Source organism: Natrix helvetica (assembly GCF_964273705.1).
Source record: "Natrix helvetica genome assembly, chromosome: 2".
NCBI classification, from domain to species: Eukaryota; Metazoa; Chordata; class Lepidosauria; order Squamata; family Natricidae; genus Natrix; species Natrix helvetica.
In genome coordinates, this window is record NC_138552.1 from 19,249,946 (window position 1) to 19,258,902 (window position 8,957).

Here is an 8,957-nt window from a genome sequence, read left to right on the forward strand (position 1 = left end):
TGAAGGCATGTGTATATTTATGGCATAGAACAGCTTCACAAGTTGTTTCATCTTATACTGCAAGCAGTCAGGGTGTTAATGTATCTGTCAATGCTGTGAGCTGAAAAAAGAAGAAATCTCTTCTTTCAGATAGTAAACACAAGTGCCAAGCCACCTTCCTGGAGAAAAACCATAGCATGAGATCTACTAATCTTCCAGTGGGCAAAGGATCCTATGTTTTAATGCTCAGGTTTTCCTTCCTTGTGTTGCCATGGTCTATGAATGTTTGGGGTTCTTGGCCTGGATGGAGAGGAAGAGAAAGCTTTGTTCAGTTTACAACATGGGTGAAATGCTACCGGTTCAGACTGGTTTGCCCGAACCAGTAGTAAAATGCGAACCAGTATTTAAACCAGTAGTAAAATGCAAACCAGTATTTCCGATGATCAGCTGTGGTGCACAATTTATATTAGCTAAAAGCAGGATTTCCTGCTTTGTAGCTAATCTAAATCGCGTGGCACAGTGGGTTCCCCCCACGCCCCACTGTTCTACTTACCTTCCAGGCGCGCTCGGTAGCCGGCTCCACCCACTCGCCCAGACATCATCGCATCTGTTTTTTACGCCCTGCGCATGCTTGGAAGGTCCTACCCATGCACAGAGGTGGCACATGCGTCCACATTTGCAAACCGGTAGCAGAGGTAAGTAGATTTCCTGATTTACAGTTATATTAAGTCCATTTGAACTGATGATAATCCAAATCTAGGTGAATTGTTTCTGTTTAACCATCACAAAGACTTGAAAATAAGTGCAGTACAAATCGTAGAAACAACAGGAACTCACGCTAGAAACTTTATTTAGAATATGAAGAAGACCAAAATCCAAGGCTGAGTTAGCATTGGACATGAATCTAAACAAGGGGTGTCAAACTCAATTTCACTGAGGGCTGCATCAGGGTTGTGTTTGATCTCAGAGTGGGCATGGCCAGCTTGACATCACTTGTGTCAGGGGCACCTGTGGTGGCCCGAGTGCTCTGCCAGTGAAAAAGGAGTCCTGAGCTCCGTTTTCGCTGGCAGAAGCGCCATGGGCCAGTTTCAGAGATGGGTTCCTACCAGTTCGGATCGGTTCGGCTGAACCGGTAGTAACTTGGTGACCTGGGTCCCTGGAACTGGCAATGACCCAGGCCTGTCACACCCCCAGACTGGTTCTCTCGGTGGTGCCATCTTGTTTTTGCCTTCTGCACATGTGCAGAGCAATTTTTGTTGCCCATGCATGCATATACACCAAAGCAGGTGCGTGCAAAGTGCACGCAGCACCTCCCTGAGCGAACCGGCAGTAGCGGCAGCTGGAACCCACCCCTGGCCAGTCCTTAGGTGTTTCCAGGGCAGTTCCACAGGCCAGATCTAAGCATCCTGTGGGCCGGATCTGGCATCTGCGTCTTGAGCTTGACACCCCTGATCTAAACAATCTATCAATTATTTACCACGGACATGGGCCAAATCTACATTCTAGAACCTCAGTGTCACCTCAGCTTCTCAACTGAGTGTCAAATTACTCTATAAAGTATCAGTACAATAAGGTCTGCAAGATGCTTTGTTGATTTAGGACTGGAATTCTCTGCACAATTACTTGGGAGAATGTCCTCAAGAATTTCTCAAATTAGAGACAGGATTGCCCACAATTGAGGTGCAGTCTCGGCGGCTGATGGTTGGCTACTTTGTGGGTTTTTGTGGGGTTTTTTTCCCACACAGATTTTAGTTTTTGCAGATAATTATTCTTCAACGTGGAAAGCTGCATCAGAAGAAAAACAAGATACCAGACGCATTTTTAATATCTCTGGCTTGTGAAAAAGGTCAAACATTTTCTCAAAGATTAAACAATAGTGAGCATCAAGGTGAAATTAATAGCTCATCACAGAACAATAGAACAAAGGACATTTGGCAGCCTACAGAAATATTTAAATATGCTTTTCTTTCCTAGGATGAAAAAGACATTTTTCCGGGCCAGCCACAATATCCTTCTCCCTGTACTTTTACTCTCTGGAATCAAATACTGTAGGGGTAAGATACTTCTAAAACCCCTTGGTGTGTGTGTTCTGTTAAGATATAGCCTGTTGTGCCTTAAAATGGCTTCTACTGTACGGCCATAAAATGGCTTCAACTGTACAGCGCAGTGGAGTTGCCATGGTACTTCACAACACTCCACAAGGGGGCTCCCTCTGGTAAGGGGGAAAATCCAACATTAGAAATTACAATTTGTCCAGACCAGGGGTGGGTTCCTGCCAGTTCTAACCTCTTCTATAGAAGAGGTTCCACAAATCTACAATGCCGTTTAGAACTGGTTCCAGCTCCCTCCACCCGCCCGTCCGCACATCATCAAGATGAAGAAAGAGAGGAGGAATTCTGGGAGTTGAAGTCCACAAGTCTTAAAGCTGTCAAGTTTGAACACCCCTGGGGTTTTTTCCCCCTAAAGGGTTAGGGGTGCAAGGGTCTTGTAACTTGACAGCTTTAAAACTTGCACACTTCAATGCCAGAGTTCCTGAGCCAACATTTTGGTTTCTAAGCAAGAGCGTTGTTAAGTGTGTTTCACCACATTTTACAAGTTGGCCACTCCCACCTGGACACATGACTGCCAAGCCATGCCCACAGAATAGGTAGTAAAACATTTTGAAACCCACCCCTGCCCTCATATCCTGGACATAAGTTGTTTCAACTTCTACCCTCAAAACGATGCCATAGGGCACTGCAATCAGAACAACTAGACCCAAGGAGTTTTTTCCCCCATGCCATCATTCTGCTAAATAACTAATTCCCACAACACTGTCAAACTATTTAGTAAGACTGTATTAATATTATTCTTCTCATCTTTCCTATTACCTATTTCCTTTTTTTATTTATGACTATAATTTGCTTGTATCTTTACGATTTATATTGTTTTGTTTAGTTTCCTATTTATGTTGATTCTATCACTAAGTGTTGTATCTTATGATTTATGATGAATGTATGTTTATGATGACTATAATCATATTTTATCACTTAAGCTTTTAAATGATATGTGATAAAGCTTTTATGTACAATGAGAGCTTATGCACCACAGACAAATTCCTTGTGGGTCCAATCACACTTTGACAATAAAGAATTCTATTCTGTTCCGTTCTGTTCCATTCCATTCCATTCTTCAATGTACTGTATATACACAAGGAGTGAAGCTTTGTTGCAAGTGTCATCTTAACTTTCTTGATGCCCATTCTGGTACTGCTAGATAGACGGAAGAGTTTCGATTGAGATGGAGGCCAAAGGGTGGTTTTTTAACTGTATTTTAACATCAATTTTATTTTCTTCACTGAGACACTTAAATTGCAGCTGTCCAAAAAGGCTATTTTTAAATTAATGTCGTTATGAAATGCTTTCAAAGTTGACCAGCACAAAGAAATAATCATTGCGATGCAATTAATCTAATGTATAAGTGATGGGAAAATGTCTACAGTTCAGAACTACTAATACAAAGCTATACAGTAATCATTATACCAAGAACTGTATAAAAAACCTAAAAGAACCGTATTTTTAAAAAAAACTAAAAAGGAGGTCATAATTAAAAGAACATCTACAACCATTTGTTCAATGATCAAAGTTACAACAACACACTGTCACATGGCTGGCAAGCCATTCCCACCTGGTCAAATGGCCAGCAAGCCACTCCCACAAAGCAGACCACACCTACAGAAGAGGTTCGAAAATTTTTTGAAACTCATCACTGGTCCAGACATTTCCCCCTGTAAATAAATACCTAGGCAACACCGGGTTATCGGCTAGTCGGTTATATTACCATCAATTCCCAGGAAGGAGGGGTCCTTATGTGGTTTTCATATCTCAGATATCATATGATCATCTGTGTGGCAGCCGCAATGAAAATGCAGTGGCCAGTGCAGGATTGAACAGTGTTTGTTTTTCCTTTTTACAGATACAGATTAACAGAGTTGGAAGGGACTGTGTAGGTCATCTAGTCAAACCGCCCCCCCCCCCCCGCTCAAGCAGGACACCCTACACCATTTCTGACAAATGGCAGTCCAATCTCTTCTTGAAAGCCTCCAGTGATAAAGCTCCCACAACGTCCGAAGGCAAGTGCTTTTTCATTTCCCGATTGTCAATCAAAAGAATTTTTCACTGAGTAAACCCACACACATATTATGAGACACATTATAAAAGAGCAACATCACAAGACTCTGCAATGCTTTGGATCCAAAGAACATATATAGCAGGGGCGTCAAACTCACGGCCTGTGGGCTGGATGCCCCACACACTGGCCACGCCCACCCCCGGTTTAGCGAAGGTGGGAAAAAGTTGTGATACAGCATGTGACAATGATGTGACGTGAGTTTGACCCCCCTGATATATAGTACTGTATCTGCTGGCAACTCCTTAAATTAAACATACCTACTCCTGGGGTCATGCCAGTGACGTGCGGTCAGGGGAGGCAGAGCCTCACCGCTCTCATCATAAAAAGAAAAAAAAATGGGGGAAAAAGGTCCCCTTCATGTTGACTTGGGCTCCGGTCCAGGTACCACCAACCAACGCCTGGGAAACACAGCTCCTCGGAGCTCCTCTATGCAGCCATCGCCCGCCCTCACTGCCCCTTTCATTGCTTTCCCATTCAGGCAGCTGCGCTTTCACCCTGCTCAAGGCTTGCCGCCTGCAGCCACTCGCTGCCCCCTCTGTTGCTTTCCCATTCAGGCAGCTGCGCTTTCACCCTGCTCAAGCCTTGCCGCCTGCATGGGAAATGGGAATGGGAAGCGCAGCCGCCTGAATGGGAAAGCAACGAAAGGGGCAGCGAGGACGGGCGGTGGGTGCAGGCGGCAAGGCTTGAGTGGGGTGAAAGCGCAGCTGCCTGAATGGGAAAGCAACAAAAGGGGCTGCGCTTTCACCCCACTCAAGCCTTGCCGCCTGCAGCCACCACCCGACCTCGCTGCCCCTTTCGTTGCTTTCCCATGCAGGCGGCTGCGCTGTCACCCCGCTCAAGCCTTGCCGCCGGGCCCCGCAGAGCCGCTTTTCCTGGGCAGCGATTGGTGAAGCCGCTTGACAACCACACAGCTGGCCCGCCGCCTCTCGGGTCTTTAGGAAGCAAACACAAAAGAACCCACCGCCACGGGCTCGCGTTTGTGGGCGCCGGCGGCTGCAAGCCTTCCTCCTCTCCCACACCCCTGGGAAGCTCCTGCCCCCATTTTGTGCATCTCCCTCCCTCACCCCGATTTTTTTCTCGGAGTCGGCAGCTCGGGAAAGGCCCCCCTGTAGGTGAGTCTCTCATTTGATGTGGGGCCATTCCCGGGAGCCGGCGGGTCTTTTGGCTGCCAAGGCAGGGCTTCGCTGAGGTGACAACGCTGAAGAAGCCGTGCAGGAGGAGTTAGGGGGATGCAGAAGGCCCGAGGGAGGCCTCTGGGGATCGGGCTTTGGGTTGGTGGGAGACCTTGAAGGAGTGGGGGGGGAAAGGAACTGGCGCCAGTGGAGGAAGCAACGCTACGCGGATCAGTGCACTCCGCGGTCCCCTTAATGTTCACTCAGGAAGGTGGGGAATGGGATCACGTGTGCTAGAGGCTGAGGCTGCCTCAGCCTCCTGCACACGTGGTCCCATTCCCTGCCTTCCTGATGACGTCACCAGCCTCACCAGCCATAACCCTCACCTCACGTCACTGGGTCATGCACTTTATTTTCTAACAATATTTATGGACTGCCCCAATCTGATGGGAATGCTGATGCTTACTCTTTTCCCTTTCAAAGTACTAAACTGTATCCAGCACATAACTGAAGCAGAATAATAGTTTTTGAAAAAGAATAAAAAAGTGACTCAGGCAAGCAGTGAGTGAAAACACAGCGTGAAAATCAATTTCAGATACATTATGTGAAATTGGACGTTATGTGAATGCACAATCTTGCTCTCTCATTCACATAACTCTGTGATAACCCTCTGAATGTTTCTTTCCGCTCTCCTCTTTGTCTGGAACCAATCTGCCACTTTGTCTTCTTAACCCACCACGCCATCTCTACGCCCGACATGCTTTCTTTAATTCCATTTCTTTGGATATGGCACTTAGCCTCAAGAAGTGCCCCAGCAGCAAACTAGGACTTTTAAAACGTAAACATTCTCTCCAGATTTTAAAACTTGATTGTGTGCCATCAAGTTACTTTTAGTAACCACACAGAGAGTTTTTCTCCATCGTAATCTGTCTCTAACTTGGTCCATCACCACTGGCCATGGCTAGACTAGTGAAGAAAAGGACCAGGGGAGACATGATAGCAGTGTTCCAATATTTGAAGGGCTGCCACAGAGAGGAGGGGGTCAACCTGTTTTCCAAAGCACCTGAAGGCCAGAGAAGGAATAATGGATGGAAACTGACCAAGGAGAGATTCAACCTAGAAATAAGGAGAAATTTTCTGACAGTGAGAACAATCAACCAATGGAACAGTTTTGCCTTCGGAGGTTCTGGGAGCTTCATCACTGGAGGCTTTCAAGAAGAGACTGGACTGCCATTTGTCAGAAATGGTGTAGGGTCTCCTGCTTGGGTGAGGTGGGGGGTTGGACTGGATGACCTACAAGGTCCCTTCCAACTTTGTTAATCCGTAATCTATAATCTCAATCCCGTTTATCTTGTAGTGATCAACCAAGGTTAGTGGGAGGCTGTCATCTGGCAGGCAGTAGATACCTAGTAAGCAGTCCAGCTTTAAAAAACAAACAACTATAACTAGTATGAACAAATAAACGATATGATGTAGTCCTGTGCTAGATGGACTAGATGACCTACAAGGTCCCTTCCAACTCTTGTTAATTGGTTACTGAGTCCATCCATCTTGCTGCTGATGATCCTTTTCTTCTCTTCCATCTTTTTCAGTTTTATAGCCTTCTCTAGAGCTGGGTCTCTGCTTTAAAACGTATTGGAGACTTATCAGCTGCAACCCTTTACTAGAACAATAAAACAATAAAGTGCATCACTTTGCAGTGTTATAACTTTCCTGTTTACTCACAATTTCTTTTTAAATCTTTTTTATTCCTTTTCTGAGAAATCAGATTGCTGGATAAAACTCCAAAAGGGGTGGGTTTGCTTTTAAAAAAAATGAAAGTAATGTAAATGTATTTCTTGACCTCAGCTAACCTACCTTCTCTCTGAATAAAAATAAGAAACGTTTAAATAAATACGGTTTTTTATTCCTTTTTTTACATACTGTGCCTTTGCCCTTTTCCTGCCAGGCTGTCAAATGGTTTTAAAACTTTCTCTATTTTTGTGTGCACCTTTACTATAGCTTAATAAATTAAGAATATACATTTACATTTTTGTAATGTGCAGTGTACGTTTTTGCAGCAGCATGCTCTGTCTGCTGCTGTTCGTCCGTTCGTTATCAACTGTAGCTTAATGTTGTATGAAGTTATAAATCACAAATGTTTCATTGGGTAACTGGAATTTACATTATCAGGAACTTTGAAACCGTGCCGTAAATAGCTTTTTTGGTGGGAGAGGGTCTTTGTAAATCGGAGTCCTTGTAAGAGCAAAACCGACACTGAACAAGCCATCCAAAGGCCACCCTTATGCATAAGAGCTCTCTGATTCAATGACTGGTTATTGACAGGTGGGCCAAGAAAGCCTCAATTTTCATTCTCAACTCTTTCTTGCCCCTGATGCTGGCTGGTATAAGTTTGTCTTAAGCAAAGCTCCACCTGATGAAATGCCAACGTCTTTTGCCTGGACAGAGCAGGTAGATGATTACCATCAGTGGTGGGATTCACATTTTTTTACTACCAGTTCTGTGGACGTGGTGTGGCTTTGTTGGGAGTGTCTGGGTGGGCGTGGCAAGGGAAGGATATTGCAAAATCCCCATTTCCACCACACCCCACTAACCTGCTTTCCAGCCTCGTGCAGGGCAACAGAAGAAGACCCAGCCAATCAGCTGGGACTCAGGAGGCAGTGAATAGATGGGGGCGGAGCCAGCTAGGGATGGTATTTGCCAGTTCTCCGAACTACTCAAAATTTCCGCTACGGGTTTGCCAGAACCGGTCAGAACTGGCTGAATACCACCTCTAGTTACCATATTATCGCAATATTGCCTCCCAGTATACTTTGCATTTGTCTCCGGGCAAATTAAAAAATGGGATGGCTACCTTATTATCACAATATTGCCTCACAGTATACATTGCATTTCTCTTAAGAGCAAAATAAAAAATGGGGGATCCTAGAGGCAAAGTTGAACTGTTTATGTTAAACTTTAGTCTACGAAAGTGTGGTGTTTTTACACATTTATTTGCCTTATTCCAGTCACTTGTATAAGTTGAGACCCTGAATGATTTATCTCTTCCATTTGACATAAGGTCAGCCATAATGAGACACTAAACCTGTTTGTTCTGCAGATGCACCAAATCTATCCTTGTTTAACCCACAGGAAGAGTTAAAATATATTAAACTGAGAACAAATCTCTGTTTCAAATAAACTTCCTGAGTTGTAGCTGGTTTTGTTTTACAAACTTCCTGACTTCCCAAGGACTATTTCCTCAAGGACAGTATTTCCTTATATAATAGTAATATAAGATCTGTTTCAATAACTTTCAACACTCTTAGCTCTTGCTAGCTAGAAACCCACTGATCCTTGCTGGTTGGTTGGATCCTGCATAATCTCTTTGGCTTATTGGCACTTGGAATCCTGCATCCAGTTTTAGTTGCCACGATGGAAAAAGGATGTGGAGACTCTAGAAAGAGTGCAGAGAAGAGCAACAAAGATGATTAGGGGACTGAAGACTAAAACACATGAAGAACGGTTGCAGGAACTGTCTAGTTTCATGAAAAGAAGGATCAGGGGAGACATGATAGCAGTGTTCCAATATCTCAGGGGCTGCCACAAAGAAGAGGGAGTCAGGCTATTCTCAAAGCACCTGAGGGCAGGACAAGAAGCAATGGGTGGAAACTAATCAAGGAGAGAAGCAACTTAGAACTGAGGAGAAATTTCCTG